At 29.0% G+C, this 24,636-nt stretch overlaps 1 protein-coding gene across 18 annotated transcripts in view; it reads right to left on the bottom strand.

Annotated features, from left to right (window-relative positions):
* LOC134696627 (protocadherin-9-like) overlaps nucleotides 1-24,636 on the bottom strand; it is a 68,856-nt gene that overhangs the window by 14,806 nt on the left and 29,414 nt on the right. For 4 of the 18 annotated variants that reach the window (XM_063558499.1, XM_063558501.1, XM_063558498.1 and 1 more), the window contains one exon: nucleotides 19,948-19,990. The gene's annotated coding sequence lies outside the window, so the exon portion shown is untranslated. Of the gene's footprint in view, nucleotides 1-328; nucleotides 352-1,241; nucleotides 1,264-2,296; nucleotides 2,321-5,289; nucleotides 5,404-6,183; nucleotides 6,851-7,979; nucleotides 8,302-9,783; nucleotides 9,963-11,512; nucleotides 11,572-12,053; nucleotides 12,184-12,346; nucleotides 12,452-14,689; nucleotides 14,766-15,543; nucleotides 15,832-17,477; nucleotides 17,616-19,947; nucleotides 19,991-24,636 lie in introns of those variants that run through there. The other 14 variants (XM_063558508.1, XM_063558511.1, XM_063558506.1 and 11 more) reach the window with 14 other exon arrangements.

The raw sequence follows: 24,636 nt of genomic DNA, 5'->3' as shown, positions 1-24,636 counted from the left end.
GCTGAAACTAAAGTCCAATGAAAGTTGATAGTGACTTTCCCAAGTATCTATACAGTGCTAAGACCTCGGACCAACAGAACTGGATAAGGACACCAGCTGTGATTGACTTCTTTTGTAGTACTATATAAAATGTTATCACAAAATTTGACGTTTACAAGTAGTTTTTCGTATTCATTATTTGTCAAATCAACACCTTATTCCTCAATACATATTTGTGTTGATATCATGAACATTATTATCAATTCGGAAGCGTGTTGGAATTAATTAAAATTTGTTTCAATTTTCTGACAGAAATATTGGTCTCTATTCTTCAGCTATTATTAATTACCATGGCTGAAAGGTGCTAAGATGTTCCACGTCTGTTCAGATAATTATTGAAATGTAAACTTTTCGCACAATTGTACACGACTGAATCATACAGGTGGGTTTAGATTTTTTTCTGCCAATTAACGTAAAATCCTGTGAGATTTCAATTTTGTTTTCGTATTCTTTGAACACGTCTTTGATGCACTTTACCAATTAGGAGGGAAATGTTAGAATTCGGTATATGTACACTTTGAAATAATTTTATCCAAATACAATTCAACAATAACAAGTTGATTAGGTCAACGTCAAAACATTTTTTTTTCAAATTGAACAGGAACTTACAATTTGAACAAGAAATTTGCTCAAGTTGTGCAAATACAAAACAAGTAAACCCTTATTGTCATTTACTTTTGGACTCCGTGTGAGAGATCCATGGAAATATAATAGAGTTGGTAAACACTTCATCTGAGGGGACGATACAATGTAAATAAGAAACTACTTGGATAAATAGTAACTATTAATTGTATCGAACTTTTGAGAGACAAAATTTGCTTGTCACAGTTTTCGTTATTGATTTCGGCATAAAGTGGCGTCAGACATATCCGTTTTAATATAACAAATTTTCAAAGATAAATTTGTTAGAATCATAATCACTATAATTAGCATAATGCTAGTTTATTTTAGAAAGTTACTTTTAGATTATAATTTTCATTAAATTACAGGGTAAAAGTTATTTTCAAAGAAAACAGTTACTCTACTGTTATTGCAGGTCAAATTATGTAATGAAATAAAACACACACAATATTCAAATATTTAGAAAATTTCACGCAAATATTTTCATAGTTTTTGATTATTAACAAATAAACACTTATAATAACTTATTCACCTGATAGAGAGAAACAAGTTAAATGTAAGGTATATACTAACAAACTTACATATAATATTTGTAAACAGTCATCCCAACTTTATTTTGACGGCATATCTTAAACAAAGAAAATTCTTATTTCCACTTTTAGAAATTCATCCAAATCATGGTAAAAAATATGACACACATTTTTATTTTGAGAACAACAAATTCAAAATCAAAGTTCCGATCAAAGATCCCACACAGAATAAAAATTTTAAGTTTAATGCGTTCATTAAGTTAATCAACAAGAAGACACACCATTTAAATCGTCAAAGGTTAATGATTATAACAGGAATAAAACAATGTGTTTAATTAGAAGAATAGGCGATGACAAGAACTGATGATCGTGTAGATAATTTGTATTTTATACACCTATCACATTTGCATAATGTCTGCATGCCTGTTACCGTCAACATCATTTTTCATATCTATTCCTATCATAGTAATAAATGCTTAAATGTATATTTAATATGTTTGTATGTGTTTTGCATAAATTTGTACCGAAAATAATAAATAGGCCATGTCATTATAATTACGGTCATAATTATTTTTGAAAAAGTATTTAAATTAAGAATTCATGTCGCCATGAAGAGTTATTTCAACAATATTTCAAAAATTTCAACAATATGTAAAATTTCATCTTATTTGGCAATATTATATATCTGTTTAAATTTCAAAATTTAGCGATGACAGTTACTTTTACCTTTCTGACAGTAATACATAATAAAACTACTACTGCAGAAAACATTTTTGTATTAGCTAATAATACTGAATTGAAAATGCAACAACTTTAGAACATATGACACTTGAAAGTAAAACAAATCCTGCAGTTAGATTATATATACACCTAAATAAATATAATTTTTAGTGTAAGGTTTGATTAAAAAGTGTATTCATGAAACATCAGAATATTTTAAGCAGAACTTTTATCATAGTTGCAAAATAATAGTCAATCCTGTCATTCATAAGCAAAATTATGACATCAGTATCAAAAACATTGTTAATATCATTTAAAGACCCTTCAGATTTTTGTTGGCATCATTTTCTTTAATTCAAAGAAAGAGTTCTTTTTAAGTTACTTACACATTGCACTTAAAATGGCCTGTTACCAGTGTATTGATTTATGTAAACTTGCTTTTTCTGTAGCTTGTTAAAATCAATCCATAGTCCTTCCTACTTCATATGCACTTAGTAAACAACCATAAAAATAAGACCACACGGAAATACGTAACACCACTAAAGTTTCAATATTATGAAACACGTTCCTGTATTGAGCACATTGAACAAGTCTAAAGTCAAGTTTAAAACACGATCTGTCCAATTTATTATGTCATACAAAGTCTTCCATTGACATTAAACTTAAAAACAAGCATATTAAAGAAGAAATATTGTGTCTAATATTAAATATACGTGATTAATCAAAAATACAAGTAGCTGATTGTAACTTCTCTTCATTTTTAGAGTTAAAAACGATCTCACTTAAAACTTCAGCCCAACTGTAAGTTTCTCTTGAAAGTCAAATTTAATCCAGCAAGCAGACGACAGTATAACCTTGTTTTCTGTTGGATCACCACAGCATATTTAAGTTGCCAGCAGCATTAAGAGTTCTCGTCACTACAGGGCACAAAGTTTTTTTCTCTACTGGTGCCCATTCCAACAAAACTTGAAAAATGTTTTAAAACCGCTTCTTTTTAAAGGCCCAAATTTATCTAAGATAATTGTTTTTAATTCTTTGCAAATGAAAAACAAAGTTAAGAAAACAACTTAGTTTTAATTAACCAACAACCCAATTTGTTCCTCATTTGAACGATTTTATCATTAGGAAGCTTGTGTTACTAACATCCGAATGTTTTCATTTCATTTACGCTAAACACACAGAAAATTTGTGTTTCTGAGAGAATAATCTGGGATGGAGTATTTAAATCTGTATATGATACAGTAAAGAAACAATGAGCAAGTCTTGGTGACATGGTTATTAAAATTAAATCACACATGAAATAATCATTATCAACTGTTTATTCTTCTGTTAGTATACTCAGGGATTTGGACTTTGATGAAAGTTAGGCTATATATAAAGTACATAGGCTTGGTTCAAAAGAAAATGTTTTAAGAAAGTCAGTTGTCTCCCATTAGTTCCTACATCTAAAAAAGAAAAACAGAATTAAGATAGCTTTTGTTTTCCTGTTTTCCTCTACCAAATTCTTATGATTTCAACCTACAAAAAGACAAAAATTCCCACTTGTTTACTAAGATGTGAAAAAAATTGTTACCTGTTTGGATTAGCTTGTGTTTTAGATGTGTTTTTAGGATGAAGAAGTTATCTGAAAGGACCCTACTTTATGATTATATATTACTTTTATGGAGGAGTTTATTTTTTTCCATTGAATCTATACTATGATTTCAAAAGTCTGTTTTCAATTCTACAATGCTCTGATAACAAATGTCACTTTGACTCATCATGATAACTTAACAAAACCTTCGATAAGCAGGGGGTATGGACTGTAGAACGGAAGAAATCCTAAACCTCGTAAATCTATCAAATTTCACTTCTGTATATATTTATGTCGACATTCAAACCTGATTTTCTCTAATGTATATCCTATAATCATTCAGTATATCAGCCGGAAACTTCGTCTGATTCTAACTTTTAAATACTCATATTTGTTATTGGAGTATCAAAATACGATCATTTATGCTAATCCAGTCAAACTTTATAGCTTCCCTCATAAAATACTTGCTAACAAGAAGCAAGGAGGTCAATGAACAATATGGATATTTTACTGTTCACGACTTAATCAGACACACAAATTCAACTGTTCCTAGTTTTTATAATTCAAAAATTAAACTGAATTTCTACTTCATTTTACTTGTAAAAAAAATCTAAACTTTACCTACAAAATTTTATACTTATATTTTCTAGTAACAAAAATATGAATACAATATTGGAGAAATATATTTTCTACAAAAATGAAGTCGAAATTAACTTTACCTAAATAATCATGATTAATTCAAATTACCAGGAGTTGCAACTTCACTCTTTATGCAATTTTAACCAAGTCTAGAAGAATATCTATTTGGAAATTCCCTATTTCAATGAAATAAAATCAACTGCATTTTTCACATTTCGAAATACTTCAGATGTTTTAAGACAGGAAATATATTTTCTATCTTGACCCTTTAGAGCCAAACTTCACACCTGGAATCAACAAATCTACCAAATAATCGTCAAATGTACAAAACAGTGGTCATTTATCTCTATAAGGAATTCAATGCCTTTCAATACTTCCTTTCACTAATAACTCTTACAAAGAAATCGTAACGTTTCTCCATTGATGTAGTTTCTACATTTAAAGCTTGAAACTCTCAAATGGGCCAATAATAATTAATTACAGAAGATTAAAAGTGACACAAGGCAAACCCTATTACAGAAAGAAATGCCTAATATAGAGTGTTAAATAATCAGGCAAAATTTTCAGCAACCATTGCTCTCTCAGGTCTATTATAGTCGGCAAGATCATTTCCATAAAATACTAATTATTATTATTGAAAATGAATATTTAACGTTATTTATTACTTTTAATTGTGCTCACGTCAGTTTTTAAACTTTTGAGTTATATCCTAGACATTTGGGTTTTTGTGTTTATATATGAAAAATACAAAATACAATCTACATCCAGAAAATAATGAGGCATTTAATTCAATTTTCTATTAATTTTCAATTGAAATAACACATAAACTTAAACATTTTAGTCAATACATTTAGTGTATACAAATCTTCAACTCTAGCTTTCCTCCAAAAGAGCTTTATTCTATCAATTCTAATAAGTGTGAAAATTTGCTTAAAGACTTGGAAAGTACCCACAGAAAAAGACACAAATACTTTTTAGAAAAAAAGACAAAAAAGAGATGTTATTAATGTCATCAAAAGTTTCACTATTTTCTTTCCAAAAAAAAATTCAGTTCTTAATCTTCTATTTATACTCTTCAATAGGCTACAGAAACTATATCAAAGTAGAAACAAAAAAATAAATTTTAAAATCGTATATGAACATAATATTAGTCATTAAAAAACTTACCAGTTTACGAAAAATATAAAGAATTTCCAATTTCATAAGTTCATAAAAGGGCAAAATTCAGTCACCACTCGAAAGCTTATAGTCCTCTGATATGATTACATATTGTGGGGGATTTACCTCAAAGCATCATGGGTAGATCACATGGGATAAGAAATGAACAGATAAACATCCAAGTTGAAAAACAATGTCCATCAATCAGGCTGAACAGCTATGTATGGTTTTTCACAAAATGTTATCATGAAAAAAAATCTATTTTGTGTCCCAATCTTGTGAGCGAGAATTTAAACAAGTGCAGTAGATCAGCTGTGAATCTTTATCACCCTTTGTTTCAAAGATGTGTTGGTAAATTGAGAAGTTAAACAAAAAGGATGAACAGATTTTTTTTTAACTGTATAACATATGTATCCAAAGAATACATAAGGTTTGGTTACTCTATGAAAGGCTTCTTTTGTTTTTAGTTGGTGTCAAAACTGATGTTAAAAACAAGATAGAGATTTTTACAATGTAAAAGATACAATTCATTTAGAAGTGTGTCTCCGGTACTATCTCTATTCTATAAACAAAAGATGACAAAAACACCCACTGATTTACATCATATTCGTCAGTAAGAATATTTTTCAACTATGTTTCAATTTTCATTTTCCGAAACAAAGAGGTTCTCAGGAAGTTGGGTAAAAAAAATCTACCAGTTTTTACAAATTCAAAGATCTATTCAAAATTAAAAAAAATGTTCTTTCCTTACTCAAAAGGTTTGATTTTTTTGCACTAAAATCAAATTAAAATGTCATTTCTTTTAACATTCTATCAAAACTAATCAACATGAAAAAGTTTTACAATACAAAAAATATTATTCTTAAATGACAATAATTATAAAATAACTGTTGATTTACTCACCAAAGATCAAAATATTATAGATGTTGAGAGTTCAAACATCCAGAAAATTATTCCAACAATCTGTTGGTTGTTTCATTAAATCCAAATAAAAAAGTCGTTACTCAAGTGACCACAATGGCCACTCAGTTTCCTCAGACCACTGGCCAAGTCAAAAGTAAAGGGTATAATTGTTGTCGGTATAATTGACAATGACAAACATAGACTAACAAGTTTGAATTTTTAAGTTTGCTTAAGCAAACTCATCGTCGTAATTTTGTAAACTCCAGAAAATAACACCTTGTTGATCTGTCGTACTATTATCATTCATATCCAACTGACTACGGCTATAATTTGTCCCATCAGCTTTCAATTCCGTCACATCTTACCCGCGTTGATTTTTATTCTCTTTTAACTACAAATTATAGGTCCTGATTTTCTGAATCAGAAAGGTAGTTCAGATTTTATTTTAAGAGAAGAGATCTTCGTTTTGTTAGCATGAAAGGACTTCCTTTCTTATTGTCAAATGATCCATTTTATCGGTCGTATTATGTTTAGGCCCCCTCTTAATTTCTATTGTTTGCTTAACACTATAGTTTTGTTTTCCACTCTTTTAACTCTACTATTTGATCCAAATAGGTTAGCAGTATGCTCAAATAGCCAATCACAAACCTTTTAATAAATAAATTCAAACTTGAAGCATTACAAAATTTATACCGGAACTGTCACAAACAACAGCTATCACGGACGCACACATTTGATTTTTTACCTTTAATCTGATTAAAATTAATTTTTGTAACTGGATAAAGATTATGTTTTATTTCTTTAAAAATTTTCAAGTGTTGAGTAATGTGTTGGATATATTAAAGATAATTCCTACTAATCTATCTGATTTCTAACCATTGTCCCCAACTAAGTCCAACTATATTTTCAAATAAATCTCCACATGCTAGTAAAACGGTGAGAATATATCATTACTGTAAGAGGATTGTCAAGTTTAGCAGATTACATGTTCAATGAGGTACTATTATTTCACTGTTTCCAATTGAATCGTCACACAATATAACATTACCAGTAAAAAGTTATAATCTGGTGTCCTCGACAGGGAGTATTTTCAGTTTTTTCCGTTTTACGAGGGTTCTAACAAGAAAAGACGTGTTCTAACATCAGTTATGGGGGAATATCATCAATCACCAAGCTTTGCATATCCTGGGAAATGTCAGATTAGTCCACAGATCAACAATACTACTACATCAATACATGACAATACTTATTATTTTACCAAGTAGTTGTGTAACGACTGTACTTTAACAATTTTTTCTTTCACAACTTGAAGTACCCATGTTAATGCAATTTGTTACACAAAATTTAAAATGAAAAATTGCATAGGTTTTATACTGCACATTTTTTTGGAAATAAATCATTGAAAACTTAACCTTAACAAAAAATTGATGCATCCAAAACAAAATTATGATTGATTTTTGTCTTCTTAAATGTTCAGTATCAAATATTTCATATAAAAATTTATGAAGATGTGGTACATGTATGATAGCCAATGAAAAAACTCTCCACCGTGGCAGAGATCAAAAGATGAACATGATAATTTGGGATTATACTAGATCAAATGAAAAACAAATTTAAAAAAAAGGAGGTTCTGCAAAGTTATAATCTACGAAAAAAAACTTATACATTACATTGTAACGTGTAACTAATTTGTTAAGGAAAACACATGACTAAATGTTTGAATAAAGATAAGAGAGTGGCTTTACATCAAGTAAAAATAAATTGTTGTCAAAAGTATACATTAAAACAAGACTCACCATCACTTATCATAAGAGGGTGAAAGTTAAACCCAGTTCAAAAACAGTACCACACAGATACAGGATACATTTCTAGGTTTTCAAGACAATCCAACTCAAAATTAGAATGCTCTACAGTGAGTCAACAAAGACGCAGAGATATCTTAGGATTTGATGTACTTTTTAATCCGCCTAATCTACACATTGTTGTTTCTCTGGCCAGGTGATGGAGAAATCACTAATTTCTGACAGGTAAATCTTGTTGTTTAGTTGTAATTCCGTCCAAAATCTTGTAATTAATTTTTGACGAGAGAAATCTTAAAGCCGACACATTTAGTTCTTGTCAACTTAATCCAGAGTCCTTTGGGGCATATGTGAATTTCAATGCAAAGTAAAAATGTCGCAGTCCATCGTTTTATTGTTTCTAAGTTATCTTAGCATGACAAGATAAGTAAAGTTTTATTACAGGGAAGTTAATTTTTTAACTTGTAAACCCTGTTTGTAATAAAAGAGATGATTTATAACCTTTTATCTTTCAATTAATTTTTTTAAAGTTTTAAAGTTCTACCCTAAAGTTTAATAAATAGAATTATTATAGGACCTACTTTTAATTTGTTTCTTTATAAGAAAATCTGTTCTTACCCTTAAAACTTACCTTATAAATAAAACACAAGAATTGATTTAAAAATGAAAACATATGTGCTTAGTTGGCCCATTTCTGGAGGAAAAATCAAATAAATCAATTTGGTTCTCGTCCTTATAATTTAATACTTCATAAAATAAGTTTTTCTAAATCGTTAATGTAAACCCCTCCTTATAAATCAATATTCGAAAATAAATAATTATTATTTCGAAATCAATCATTTCCTTAAAATTCAATATTTTTATTTTCCCAACTAAATAAATATAACACTCTCAAGAACCATAACTCTGCATAACCTACTCAGACATATGAAGTACCTTATTAAGATAAAACAAGACCTAACAGCAATCTCAGACGGTCAAATTAGGGCTATCACTACCCAAAGTTATTGTATACCCAGATATCTTTATAACTCTTATCAATGTCTGATTATTAATTATCAGCAGGGTGTTAGTGTAAGCTACTGACCAATATCCTTTCTAAATTTGAGGATTTTCTGAGATTTTCTCTTCATAAGATACCAGAGAAATACACTTTGATGTTCCGTACAGATTTAGTCTGTCCATAGATATAACATAATGAACATTGATGTCTTCCAAAAGTTTTTCTTTTCTTGAATGATATGAAGATTATTCTATGAGCTTTACCTAGCAGTATATTTCTTTCTGTAGCAACTGAATTATGAATTTCTATCAATTTTTCCCAGAAATTACAAAAAAATAATTTAACAACCTATAATAATCAACATTTTGGGGCATTTGTTTGTCAAATAATTAGTGTTACAGGATAATTATTTCCAACTTCTATAATATAAACCTATGCCTTCAATTATGAAGAAAGTTTAAAAAAATAATATCTTTCAAATATATTGTTAAGCACTACAAAACTATGATTTTTTTTACATTTTTCTGAAGCAAAATCGTTTTATTCGAGAACACATATACATCTCCAAATTGAATAATACAGTAATACATGTATCAAATAACCACATTGTAAGCAACTCCTACTAAAGAACAATATTTTTCAACCACCATAATTATAAATTAAAACTTAATCTTGTTCATTGAAGGATTATATGAATGTTTATAATTGAAAGCAGAATATAATGTTGGATAAACTGCCAATAAACATGTATATAAATTTCTAGACAAATACAAATATTTAACAGAAATCAAAACATACCTTTTGTATGGTTGTCTATTAAGCCACATATTCCAAATAAAAATATTTTTGTTAAATCTCCATTATTTGAAGAAAGAGACACTATTTGAATGACTAATATTATTGGGTAATCTTAAACCTCTTTAACTTTTAAATCTACCCGTATAGCTTAAGTGAAAAATGTAGGTTTATATTTAATAGTTTATTGATGGACTACCGTAATGTATGGTCGACAGTGTTAAAAATGACTGTTAACTGTTCATTATTCATGAAACTGACAGATATGGGTTTGGATTCTGAATATTGAATAAGATGACTCCATGTGGTGTATTTTTTCAACAAATTTTAATTTTAATGCAAATTATTTGTTAAAAATCAATTTCAAAGCAATTTTCAAAGTGATTTTCACTTTAGAAAAGAAATAATTAGCATTTCGTCATGGTGTGATGGAAAATGTTTTTTCTTTACATAAAGAATATCTAATATGAAAAATCATCTTTTCCTTTGAAAACTATTTTGATGTTTACCATCTTTAATAACCCGCTGATACGAGACTTCAAAAGTAAATTGTCATCTTTTTTCCTCTATCAAAACAACATGTTGACACCAAAGTGTGTTACTATGATTTTCTTCAAGCAAAAATAAACAAAATGAAAACATTTTTAGTTAACATGTAGTTGACATGTTATCCCTTATATGTACGATTTCATGGGTATTAACTTTGGTTTCAAATTAAATGAAAATTACTCCTTTTACTCATATAAATGATTTTTTTACTATCTACTTAAAAAAAAGATTTTCCAGTGTAACTACTATACCCTTCTACTTCAATAGTTTTAAGATATTTTAAAATAATTAATATAAATTATGTAATGAATATTTGCCAGATTTTATATAATTGTGTATAAACTGGGGTCATACATTACTATAAATCACAATTATTCCAATAGTTATAATTATTGACCAATAAGGAATTATAAAAAGCTAATTAGGTGTGAATGATTTAAAAACAATTAACACTTTAGATCACCTGATGTCATAAGCCATTAAACCAAATAAATCTTATTTTTAGAGATTAACAAGATTGTTAAACAATATACAATTTTCTAAATGATAATGAATATACGATTAGCCATACATCTTTAAAAGTATAATTTTATTCACCACAACCATCCAGAGAAAAATAATATGCCTTGAGGTTCAAATTTATCATAAATAAGATTATATGACTTAGTGCAGTTTAACAAAACAAGCAGAAAAATGGAATTCAATGACGCGACAGCAACCTAGAGACACAATAAAGTGTCATAATAAAAAAAATATAATTAACTGTGTATAAAAAAAATATTTTGATCCTTACATATAAGTAACTGGATTGTTCCAAGGCAGAGGAATAGATTGTTAGATAAATTATTGCAAGATTCCAACAATATGAATTATTCAACTGGGTGAAATTTAAAAAAAGGAACCCACATTCTGGAATAAATTACATATATTTGAATGCAGATTTTCCTGAAATTGCAATAATTTAAACTCCCTTTTTTGTCAATAGTCTGAAAATATTGCAATAATTTCTAAGTTTATGGTAACTATATATAAGTTATCAATGATTTATATATCATTTTAATTATTTTTCTTTTTAAATATATTAACTATAGAAAGGCTTAAAAATTAATCTATTAGCTCTATGCAAAAAAAACAAGAAAAAAAACTATCAAATGAAAGGGGAAAAGTATAAAAGTTGACCTACCTCGTCATTTTTGCACTGATTTATAGTTTTTACTATGATAAACCTCAGACATGAGAAGAATATATAATTTTGACAGACAACCATAATTATTAAATTGATACAGGTAAACCAATTACCTCGTTAGAATCAATTATCAGTTTAACCTTGCTTATCATTTTGATTTCCAATCAATGTGGTCTCGTAAAATTGTCAAAGTATATCAAAATTTGTCTTGTAGCAAAAGATATACTAGACATTTAATATTACGATGTCTGAAAAAAAATGTCGTCTGTTTAACATTTTGACACCAAAGTTAGATGTTGTAAATAACTAAAAATTTTTATAATTTTCATAAAAAAGCTATAAATTTAATATTTTCAAATATATTACATAAACCTTGGCTATGAAATACCTACGACTAATATTTTAGTGCACAAGTCCTAGGAAATATAAAACAACTCCTAAATAAGCCTTTATTTCTGTATATCACATACAGTTCTTAAGTGTAAAAAAAATGTAAAAAATGAAAATATCATAATACATGTAATTTCTAAACGCTTACCTTATAAAACTAATAAAATCTTAGCAGAGGTAGATCCAAAAGTACATGTAAGTTAGAGAATAACAAATATATAGTCCAAATTCACTCCAAACTAATTCAGATATGTTTATGTTGTATACCTCTGAGGTCTTACATTCCCACTGATACTAACAATGACTGTTTTCTTAATTTAGTGACATTTTCAAGTAAATGTTTATTTTTCTCCAATTTACAATAGCTATTACTATTTCTAAACAATGTTTTGGAATTTTGTGTACACAAAGACAAGGCCCTAAAAGGATTAAGTAACAAACCTTATGTCTATTATAGAACAATTGTCTTAATCCTAGCCATCAATTAAATCATAAACACAATTTTGTTTTTACATTAATTATGCATAATTTATGAAAACATGTGAAAAATTCAACATACAGGTGAAAATTGACACAAAATCAGGTAAATCTGACATCAAAAGGAGTAGACAATATTCACAAACTGTTACAACTTTTTGTAAACATTCTTACAATTAATTGTTGACAGAGTTACTCAAGATGTTTGTCAAACCTTGGAGTTTTTAGATGACATCAAAGTCCTTATGTCCCCTGCGCTTGAGGGACCTCAAACTGACATAGGTCTAAATAAATATGATCTTATTTAAAACAAACAGAACCCAATTAACCTAGATTAGTTTTCATTTATCTATGCTTTTAACCTTCCTTCCTTGGCCATTTCCGGGTGGCCGCTGTGTACATATGGGTCTTGATTTAGTCAACAGTAGCAAGGTACAGGACTCTTTGAAGTATGACGAGATTAAGCATAATACTTTTCACAACTTGGATTTAAAATAATGTTGCTTTTAAGTACTGTTGACTAATTAACAAGTTTATTTACCTGAGAAAGGTGTATCTATTGAAATAGGGATTTTGGCAATAGTAAATAAAATTGCAATTTAAAAGAAACTGTATCTTCTGAAGCAGGTGCTACATGATTAGAAGTTTTATCGTAAAGTTAAACTTTCATCGGAGGTTGAACATGAAACATGATATATATAAATCCTTAGCATATCAATAAAAACCACAAATTGCATGTAATAAAATAAGATCTACAAGATACGAAATAGTTACTGTATCCTCAGTAAAGGAGTTAGGTTTCAATAAATTTAAAACCACAAACCATTCAAAAAAAATAGGCAATTAAAGGGAGATAATTCATATGTAAGACATGATAAATTTATAAAAATTATTAAAAAAACTTAAATTTTACTTTAAAATAAAATTGTTTGAGGGAAAATACAAAAAGTGACCATTAACTATTTCAACATGATTTCTTCTGACAAATATGTTAATTGTTTGTTGAAGATACACTACAACTTTTACAGTACTTGGTTATTATAAATCTATGCTAGGTGTGCTTCTCTACTGAATGAAGTTAATCAATGAGATTAAACAACCACCAGCAACCTTCACAACTTAGGTGGCTAAGAATATTCAAAAATATTCTATAAAATATCAAAATCAATAGTAGATGTCTGCAAAATCATGGTACAATAGAAGTGGCGGATCCAGAAAATATCATAAGTGGGGGCCCACCGACTGACCTAAGAGGGGGCCGCTCCAGTCACGCTTCAGTGATTCCCTATATAAGCAAATAATTTTTTTCCCAAAAAGGGAGGGCCCAGGCCCCCTGGCCCCCCTAACTCCGCCTCTGAATAGGGCAAGTGTTCTTAAGTTTTGCTGACAGCATATCAACTGATGCGTGAAAGTGTATAAGACAGGGATTGATAACAGTCTCCTAATTCAGTTATTTTCTCTAAAATTGGTGTTTTTTTGGGGAAAAAGTCAAAGACTAGTTTATGAAGTACAAAACACTACATTTATAAGTCACATCACAAATATATCTTACTTTGTATGGTTTCAAAGGAGATGTGACTCAAAGAAATCAGTCTCTTCCCTAATAGTAGTATAGATGAAATAATGAACACCAAAATAAAAATCAAACTTTTTGACATCTAAGAGCAGAAGACATTTTTTTGCAGCTGTATAACACAAAAGCTTAAGGTTAACATCATTACAGAAAAAGATATACATGGTCACAACCTTGTGTAAACTTTCTTACACCTTTATAAATAATGGGAATTATCAACTGGAAAAATATGACTTTGTTGACCACATCTGTTACCCTAAAGACTTCAAAAGATACTATTGTAGCCATCCGAGAAAAAACAAATGATGACAACCAGGAACATACATCATTTACATACAAAAAACAGTCACATGTGTGTCACAGCAAGTTAACACAGCTATTGTAGATATCATAGCATCCAACATGCTTATGATAATTATAAGGAGTCATAACTCTACCATAATGAGTAATTTTACTTTCTCTTTTTGAAACAACTGTTGCATTGTTTTTTTTCTGATCAGATGTTAGTCATAATAATCTGGACCTATTGAGTGAGGTAATGATTTTAAAATAATTAAACTCGCACCTAACCAAGATTTAATTCTCTTTCTTGTTAACTAGATTTGTTTCAACATATACATGTAATGTTGTTCACTTGAAACAAAGTTTAAATATGGGTTCATGTATACCACACAATTTATGTATAATGAACTGGTTTTCATTCCGTAAATATCATAATAAGTAAAGTGTCTTACCATTTGAGAGTATGAAGAAATATTGTGTTGTTTACAACGTTGAAACGTGTTGTTGAAGTCACAAAATTAAAATCCAGAAAATAATACTTGTCAAAATTATCATAATCACTTATCCAACGTCTCATTAAAAATGCAATTATTCATAACTAATTCATTATTTATGCATAAAAAAATCTGTAAAAGTGAAGAAATTAGTACAAGTTGAATACTGGTCATTAATTATGGTCATTTTTGCTTGACCTGTCCTACTCTTTGCCTTTGTATCATTTTGTATTATATTTATGATGAAGGGCGACTATAAACAAATGTATTCATAACTGAGAATGACATTTGTTCATGTAAGGTAAAAAATATACATGCCCTTAACATACGTTGCTATATATATCATGAAAAAATATACTACAATGTACTTTTTATGCAAACAAATGAAATAACTGTAAATGAATTTGTATATAATAGTAAAACAAATTAAAAAAAATGATAGTGAAAGAAAGAATTATTCACCAAAAATCTAAATCAATTGTTATTTTTTTATTAAATGATCAAGGACTTTGAAAAGTATTTATGGAAACTCTTTTTTTTTTTTGAGAAATGCTACATTGAGTCAATAATTTTTTTTTTATAAAGGAGAATTTTCTTCATTAGGAATTTCCCCTCTGAATCAGCCACTCACTTTACAGCTAGAAAACTCAAATTTTGCATTGTTCAGTTAAATCAAATAATGCTCCCCCTACATTATTTAATTATCGACAGTTACAATGTTGAAATAAGCAATCATTCTTATAAAATTTTATAGCTAAATGAGTTTTCCATTTTTCCAGAGCAATATCTTACAAAATCATCAATAGTCTTACCTTAAAAGGTTTCTTAGAATTGAACAGAATTGCAAAGTTCTGTGAGGTAAGTTGGTTACTATGGAAACATCAGGTATAATTCAGTTAATTGTATTTTATCCATGATTACTAATCATTTCTCTATGTCAACAAATATTTATAGAAATTAATTTGTCATTTTCCATCATTTTCACAAATAGGGCTCCAAAATTATATTACATTTGTACATACTTAAAATATAATGATCCATCAGTCATATTTTGCTTCAAATCTTCCAAGTCACACATGTACACAAGATTTAAAATTTTTGTCAAATTTAGGTTAAAAAATTTAACAAAATTTAGCCAGGTTATATAATTTATGTCTAGGATTAAAGCTGGACAATCCTTGATTAAAAGATAATTTTACCATAAAATGTTCAAATTTAATGGCTATATAGACAAATTCAAGCATAAATACATATTGTAAAAGTCAATACCTTAAAATACACCTTAAGGCTGAAGGCTGAGGTACAAAGGTAAAATAGTGTGTTAAATCTCTAACATTTTTTTACAAACACTTAAGCAAATAGCTAGTGATTATTAACAGGATACATTACTAAGATGACACCTATAAAAATTGTCGATAACAAAGTGCAAATTGAAAAAGGAAATTATCGCAATTTCCACATAAAAATGTTGTACATGAAAGGGCCACTTTAAACTTAACTATCTATAATCCCATTTGAAACCTCCAAGTAAAAATAGCCAGTAGGAAAATGGTTATAAGTCCTTAACTTGGGAAAACTTGTGTCCATTAAGATACGATCTTCATTAGCGAGCTCCATTGACAATAGTACATATTAACGTATACAAACACATGCCTGAATGCCTAGTAGGATGAGGTAACACTCCCCTTGTTACAAGTCAACGAGTTGGTGAAGAGGATCATTTAGAAGAGATTTAAATAGCGTAAGAATAAACTTATTATGGTTGTCCAGCACTCTGGAAAGAAAGAGATACTAGTTTTTGTGGTCAAGACTAATCAAGGATATTTAGGTTATATTTGCTTCCTGCTTTCTTATTTGTTCGATGAAAAAATGTCAACAGCTAATTGTGTACCTCCCAGAAAGTCAGAGCATTTAGGAAGAATTAAAACCCCTTACAATGCAAAGACTACTAATGAATGAAAGAACTTTCTGAATTCAACAGTAAACGATGTTAAAACATCAAGTATAAAAAAGATATGGATGACTCACTTTAAAAAGTGTGTGCAAATTAAGCATTAAACCCATACAAGGGAAAGAAATAAGAGCAAACCGTTATTGTGCGTAAAGCTTCCCTATTACACCAGAAGTAGAGCTTCCTCATACCATATGTTTTTGTTGTTAGTAAGCACATACCTTATGAACAAAATTCAAGATGTCTGTCATGAGAATGTTAAAGTTCCATTCTCTTTAAAACTGAGAGTTAATTTTAGATCTTTCCTAACACTATAATGCCTCATGATGAAAAATGACATGACAAAATAACAAATGTTAAATCAATAAGTTACTTAAATATGTTGCCATAATGTTGTATAAAAAAACGAAAAAAATAAAAATTGATAAATATAAATAGGATCAAAATTGTTTCATTTCAATGTGTGCCAACATTTATGTACAATTTATGTATATATCACAACTGGCATAAATAAACACACCACACACAAAAAACAGCCAGGTTTACAACCGCAACAAAAACTAGCAATTATTTTATCCTGCATCAAAATTCATTTTAGTTAGCCTAATGTGTATTCAAATATTTTACTAAAAGACAATCCATTCTATAATCAGACCAAATCAGTTCAGTTATTTCACTCATACAAATAATTAATCAGGTTCTCTTAATATCTTTTCCATCTTTGTATTCTGTTCTGTCTTTAACTTGCATTATCTTCTATCTTTCCTGTAATTTTTCTCTCTATTAATAACTTACCTTTTCATATTTCAATAATATACTTTTCTTCGGTAAGTTAATGAAATTCAGCAGTATATATATCCATTAAATTATAAAATGAAAAAAATCCAGCAATATCTTAAAAACTCAATTACAAAATGTGTTCTGTGGGCACAGAAAACTACACCATGGGACATTAACATATAACACCTTTTGATGTTTACAAACACCAAAAACATTTACACTAACAATTTCTAAATGTTATACATAGTGTTAAATTGGACGTGGATGATTTTACACTGTCCTCTATATAAAGTGCCGAAAATCACAGTTCAGAGAAGTTTTAGCTCATTCCAATTTTTAAGAGGTGCTGGTCTGTAAAATTTCTTGGACAAATGATCAATTATTTTTAAACTATTATACAATTCTGATTGTTTGGAAAAAGTCAGTTTGTGTAACAGTCATTATGGATCACTTGTAATACATTAATAGCCAGTAGCTTTGAACTTTCTATTAGCCAAATTACAAAGATGAAAAAAGGATTATTTTGGACATGGATATAAGTCATATAAACGCTCATTATATACTGAATTTTAAATCATAATCTAGCTGTACTGGTTTAAGTAACATTTTACCTACAGTTGATATTCTCTGATAAAAATATTAGCCCTTAAAATAATTTTCATCTGCTGAAGACATTAAAATTTTACATAGTATCCAGATTTCGTAGAAATTAAAATCAAACCAAAATTTCAGGCTTGAATAGACTGATTTCAGTTATGCATCTGAATATGACACAAGAAATGAAATTCACTTACAAAACAGATGCATAAGATACCAATTGGAGAACCATAACTCATATGTAGATAAGAGAAAAACAAAATAATGACATAAAAAATGAAAAACATACAAAATGGAAACAAGTTTTTTACTGCACGAAAACATTACACATCTTCTGGAAGGGTTAAAGTATATCCAGTTCAAATATAGAGATTGCTTAAAATTTGACAACAGAGCAAACATGTGGTAAAAAAATTACAACAAATTCTACTAAATTTTCATACATTATATCATGCATAACAGAAAATTAAAAAACAACATCTTTCAACATTAAAATAACATTTTCCATTACATATTAATACCAACACGAACAGCAATTAAATGTAACTTTGTTTTAATATTCCCATAAAAGTGTCTGTGTAACTGATATAATATTTAATATTCAGACCATGTACTCGTGAAATACTTGAGCAACCTTGTGCAAAAAATCTTATTACTCAACTTCAGAATTTTGATTAAGTTCACAAGATTAATTGTTACAAGTTCATGGTTTTAAGTAGATATAGGAAGATGTGGTGTGAGTGCCAATGAGACAACTCTCCATCCAAATAACAATTTAAAAATTAAACCATTATAGGTTAAAGTACGGCCTTCAACACGGAGCCTTGGCTCACACCGAACAACAAGCTATAAAGGGCCCCAAAATTACTAGTGTAAAACCATTCAAACGGGAAAACCAACGGTCTAAGTGTTTGGATAGAGACAGGGAGAGATTTATTAATGTGTTTTTATTAAAAAATGATATTGGTTTAAGTGTATTTTTCAATTAAGAGAGAGAGAAAAATGGGAAGAAAGTCAAACACAGGCAAACAATGAAATAAATTGGACCTATTTATAATTTTGCTCCCACTAACATGGTGCACTTAAAAATTTATAAGTAGCAGTTGCACACTTACACTTTTTTTCACAGTAATGATTAAATGTACTTAAAACGAAAATGATGGCAACTGATTTTGAAAGAAAAACGTGAAACTTTTCAAAGAAAATGTTGTAATCGCCAATGTGTAATGATGCACAAAAATACTTCTTGCAATTTGTAGTTAAATGACGGAGGAAACTTAACACCTTCGAATGAGTTTGAACGAAAATGAGAAGCCTGTCAAATAAGTGATACTTGATTTTGTAAACGTCACATGACTTCAACTATCTTTGTCTACTTTGATCTTGAGATAGTTAACATGAAACTTGAGGACTATTGATTGAAAGGGACAAATGTTTAAACCGTGTTTTTACCGTATTGCACCTGGTTATGTTGAACATGGATCATGGAGAAATTTGCGTAACATGCACTTCAAACATTCAGTTGATGTAATTTCATTTCATTTTGCAGGAAAAACCACACACTAAAAACAAAACATGATCCTCAAAGTCTGATTTTGGAAAAGATCACAGATTTGGACAGAGATTGAATTACAAAGTAGTTATATTTCCGCCTTTCCTGTTTCATATTGTATTGGTCATTGATTTTTTAAATATAAAGTAGTCCATATATGGTAATTTTATCTGTTTTATTTTGAGGCAGATTAATGCACCTTAATATCTTTAATCAACCATTTTTGTGAGTTTGTTATCTTTTTTGACAGTCTATATGCAGCAATGATTTTTTCCAACTTTTTCTTTTTACATTTATTTGTGTTTTTTCTCTCTAGTTATTGATCTTAATTCTTACCTGAAAGTGAATGAACTTTGCTTTGCTTTGTTCTGTTAGATATCTAAAAGTAAAAGAAAACACTTTTCAGAAAATACATAAAATAATTCACAAGAAATAAATTTTCAGAACAACAATTCCATACAACAGAGAACATTTTTTTTTTAATCCAAATACATCATGGATACATGCATTAGGAGCAACTTCATAACTAAAAAACAAAGAAAAAACATAACAATGAAATGAAATATTCATAAAAATGGATTTAGGTAATTTTTACATCCTTTGACTTCAGCTTTTAATTTCAGCAAATAAGAGCACCCCCTTCCCCCCTCAAAAAAGAAAGGTACAAAAAATACATAAAAAAAACTCTAAATGTGTAAATAGTTCCATATGAAATATGTAATGCAAAACATGTCAAATTAGTTAAAAAGGAAGTTCCAATCAGAACATTTGTAAGACTGTTCAAGCAGAAACAATCTTAATGCATGATGTATTGAACATTTACATTTTAAAATTTTGTACCGAGTTTTTCCCTTGTACAAGATATATTAAGATGAATAAGAAATGTTCCCAACAGTTTAAACAATATTTGCAATGTTTTCTACCATATATTATGTTTAAAACAAGATCAATTAGATAGAAATAACAAAATTACGACTTGTACAGACTTTAACTAGACATCTTTACAATCTTTTTTGACGATTGTGTAATTTGACGATTGTCTCAAATCAACAATTGATATATGTATATATATCTGATAAACTTTCAATAAAAAGTTTCTATTTCACTTACAAGTTCTTATTTCATTGTAATTTTCTTAAAATTAAATACATGCCGTATCAAATTATCTGATTATTTACAAGATAAGTGATATAAACATAAAAAACAAAAACAATAAACAATCAAATGCTAACTTGCATAACAGTAAGATTGGCCTGGTTTATGTACTTTTAATTTCTTAAAACAAAAATATATAACCCTTATATCTTAAGGGAAAACAAAATGAATGTGGAGACAATTAATCCCTGTTTCTAGAAACCCATGCCTGAATCTTTCCACAAAAGAGGGCAAAAAGTGTCCATTAGTCATGAATAATTCTGAAAAATTACAATCAATTCTAGTTAAGATTTTTGTGAAAAGCAGGCCAGAAGCCTAGCATAGAACTTAAACATAGTTGTCGCCAAAAACTTAACTTCCTGTATTTGTGTTCGTAACAATGGAACTTATTTCTGTTAAGTACAATGGACTTGAGCAATGTTACAATTGACAAATTGTTTGTGACAAGGATTAAGAAATCTGAAAGCTGACAGGGGGAGGATCGTATACCAACCCTCTTTACAGAGAGTACTTATTAACTGAAGAGAAAAAATCATCACATAACTTTTTTTACAATGGTGAATCTAAATTTAAAACAATATTTAAATTTCAATGCAAATTTATAAACTTTCTTAGTATTTGAAAATCAGTTAAATATCAGTAAGAAGTAATTTGCAATTTATTATTCTATTAAATGTCCACCCTTTTTTTGCTGCGTAGAAAATGTGAAGGTTAGGAAGAGAAATAATCACATTCAATGCAAAAGTGCGTAAAAATGTGAAGGTGGGGAAGAGAAATACTTGTAATATGTTCAATGCAAAAGAGTCAAAGTTGTTTAACAAAACCAATTATTTTACTGAATTTGATCAAGTAAAATTTTAAAAGAAGGACTATATATTATCCTGGTACACAAATCTTTTTAATATGTATTGACACTATTTTCCTCCCATCACCCATATTTTATTTTTATTTATAGAACTGAACTAGTGCATGTGATCTGGAATATTATATTTTCCTGAAAGGAAGGGTTAAAAATAAAAAATCCTTTTTGTTCTATTAAATGGTCCCAACTGTTAGGCATATATGTGTACAGGTGAATATGGGCTAAAGTCTATACGTGCTGAGTCTAAAAAGCTATAATTGGGATGGACAAGGTACATGTACATTGTTTCTGGAATGTATTTCTCAACTTTACTAGTAAACCATTACTTTGAGTTTTGTCTGACATTAAAATTAACAACCAATAGGTTTATAGACTACAGTTGTCAGGCCACCACAAATTTATCTGACCACTGATTGACCAACTGACCACCACCACAAATTTATATTTTCAACATGATTACATCCTACAGTTATACAACAGAAAATTACTTTTATAATCATCAACCTCATCAAATCTTTTAATAAAAATAAATTGAAAAAACAAACTTCTCATTTAGAATTATTATTTAGAACCAAAACTCAGTCGTTTATTAACTGCCATAAAAGAACAGTCAATTTATAACTCATTATGAGTACCAGTACATGCAAAGCTTACTCAAGAGTAAATCTTAAATTCTAGTTGGAAAGCAATAAAGATTAGAACCTAATGATCAGCTGTATTGACTATACTTAACTACTATGATTGTACTGTGAATATTTAACGATTATCCCGATTTTCTAGTCGTTTATTACAAATCAATACAGTATAACATATGTTAAACACAAGACATTAATACTCAAATCTCTGAATTACAAATTATCTGGGTGTTTTAGTTTCAAAGTCATTGTACTTTTTATTCTGTACCGTCATAATTCTTCAAAAGCTGCTGTTTCTTACATCCTTGTTTTTTTCCTATATTGTGAGCACAGATGTTTTTTGTGGTGTTTTTTCTTGTCTTCTCCAATTGTTGTGTGATTGACATTAACTTGAAAAGTTGAAATATTGGACAGGAAATGTTATTGATATATTTTATGCATCAGCTGTTCTAGGGAGTCCAGATATCTTTTTTTGGATCATAATATCACATCTTGTGTTTTCCGAAATAAAAGTATCTTTATTTGGATCATGATATCACATCAGGTCATGTGCAAGATCACATTACAAGAAGATTTTAGGCCTCCATTCTATAATAGCATTTCTACTTCACAATTCTTGATCTTACCAGAGGCAGATTTAGAGGGTTTTTCAGGGGCTAGGGGCCCTCTTTTTCTGGGAAAATATTGGTTGATTATATAAGGGAATCACTCAAGAATTACTGGAGAGGGCCCCCTCTTAGGCTGTCGGTGGGCCCCAACTTATGAAAATTTCTGGATCTGCCACTGTTCACATTTGCAACAACTGCAAGTAAAGCATGCACAATTTACTAATTTAGTTACCCCCTCAAACTGTATAACCTTAGATAAGCTCAGACAACTAAACAAATATAAGGTTTGTATACACTAAAAACATGTACTTACTAATCTAAATCTACAGTTGTACCTTTAATCATATCAAATGAGGTCATATTTTGATGTTTTATAATTTCTGACCCTTCATAAATTGTTTGTCGGACAAGTGGACAGGTCATTTTGTGTTATCTCTTACAGATAAAGAAATGAATACTGGCTACTGTCTTAAAACAATAGGTCACCAAATAATTCATCACTTTCATAAACACAGGTGCAAGTTCTCTAATTATTAACAGTATTATAATGCTGGACTCGGTTGTAATGTTTTGGAAAATTATGGCAAACTTTAGATTAAAGCATTATCTTTTCAAAAACATACAACTTGATTTTTTTTTTTATGCTGAATATAATATGGGATATGATATCCAATGTATATATGAACCCTGATTTGTACATACTGGATTATGACATTCAGAGCCATCTATTTATAAAGCTAGTTCATAAGGTAACAGGTTGTAGGAAGAAATTTAAACTCAGATTTGATCATGCTGTGTTTTGTTGCAACACAGCATATATATCAACTTATAAGTCTTTGATTTGACTCGGCATATAAAAAGAAACTGATGTTTTAATATAAAGAACAAAGACTAGTGGTCAAATATTTTGAGACCATCTGACGACCATCTACTTGCTTGCTTGATAGGTTTATTGTCTCATTTAAGTTTATAGACAACAGCTGACAGACCACCACAAAACTGAATGACCACTGACTGACCAACTGAACAAATCATCTGTCATATACACACTTTTTAGCAGAAGCTATTAATTTACATAAAAAAACATTCAGTACTTCCATTATTTGTTAAGGAACGTTCCTTAAGCAACTTATTATGTTTATTTTTATAAAAGTTAGTTTATTCTATTGTTAGTTATCATAATAGTTGTTAAAACTGTTGAAAAAAAACATTGATTAAAATTTAAAAACATAATTCAGAATAAACATTCATGTGATGTGGACCATGGATGTATTGTGAGCTGCTTCAGCTACATGTTTGTATTTGATATCCAGTAAAAGAGCAGTGTTGTGACCTTGAATCAATATTGGTACTTATAATAATCGATTCTTTGTACAAAATTTTAAAGTTTTGTTTGAATCTTTTGTAAAATTATGAATAGATGTATATTTTTCTCAGGTGCTGCTTCAGCATTTAATAAACATCAAACAATAACTGAGAACTAAGGTCCTTTCTTAAAAGTTTGTACAGGAAACTGTATTTCAATACAAATTCAAACCACATGTAATATGAAGAAATTCAATTCAACTTTTGAATACTTTAAAAAGGTTTTATAATTCTAAATTAAGAGGGCCGATAAAAACTTTAAAAAATGCACTGTAGATCTAAAGCAAGCTACTTTTCAATTCCAAACATAAAAATTGTTACAATTTGGTGTTTTTATATTTAATTAAATTTCATTAATAACAACCTGCATATTTCATATCACCAATTATGGTATATCTTA

The sequence above is a fragment of the Mytilus trossulus genome, chromosome 14, assembly GCF_036588685.1.
Source record: "Mytilus trossulus isolate FHL-02 chromosome 14, PNRI_Mtr1.1.1.hap1, whole genome shotgun sequence".
Lineage (NCBI taxonomy): Eukaryota > Metazoa > Mollusca > Bivalvia > Mytilida > Mytilidae > Mytilus > Mytilus trossulus.
The sequence above is the reverse complement of the archived record's forward strand: the minus strand, read 5'-3'. Positions and strand labels throughout refer to the sequence as shown.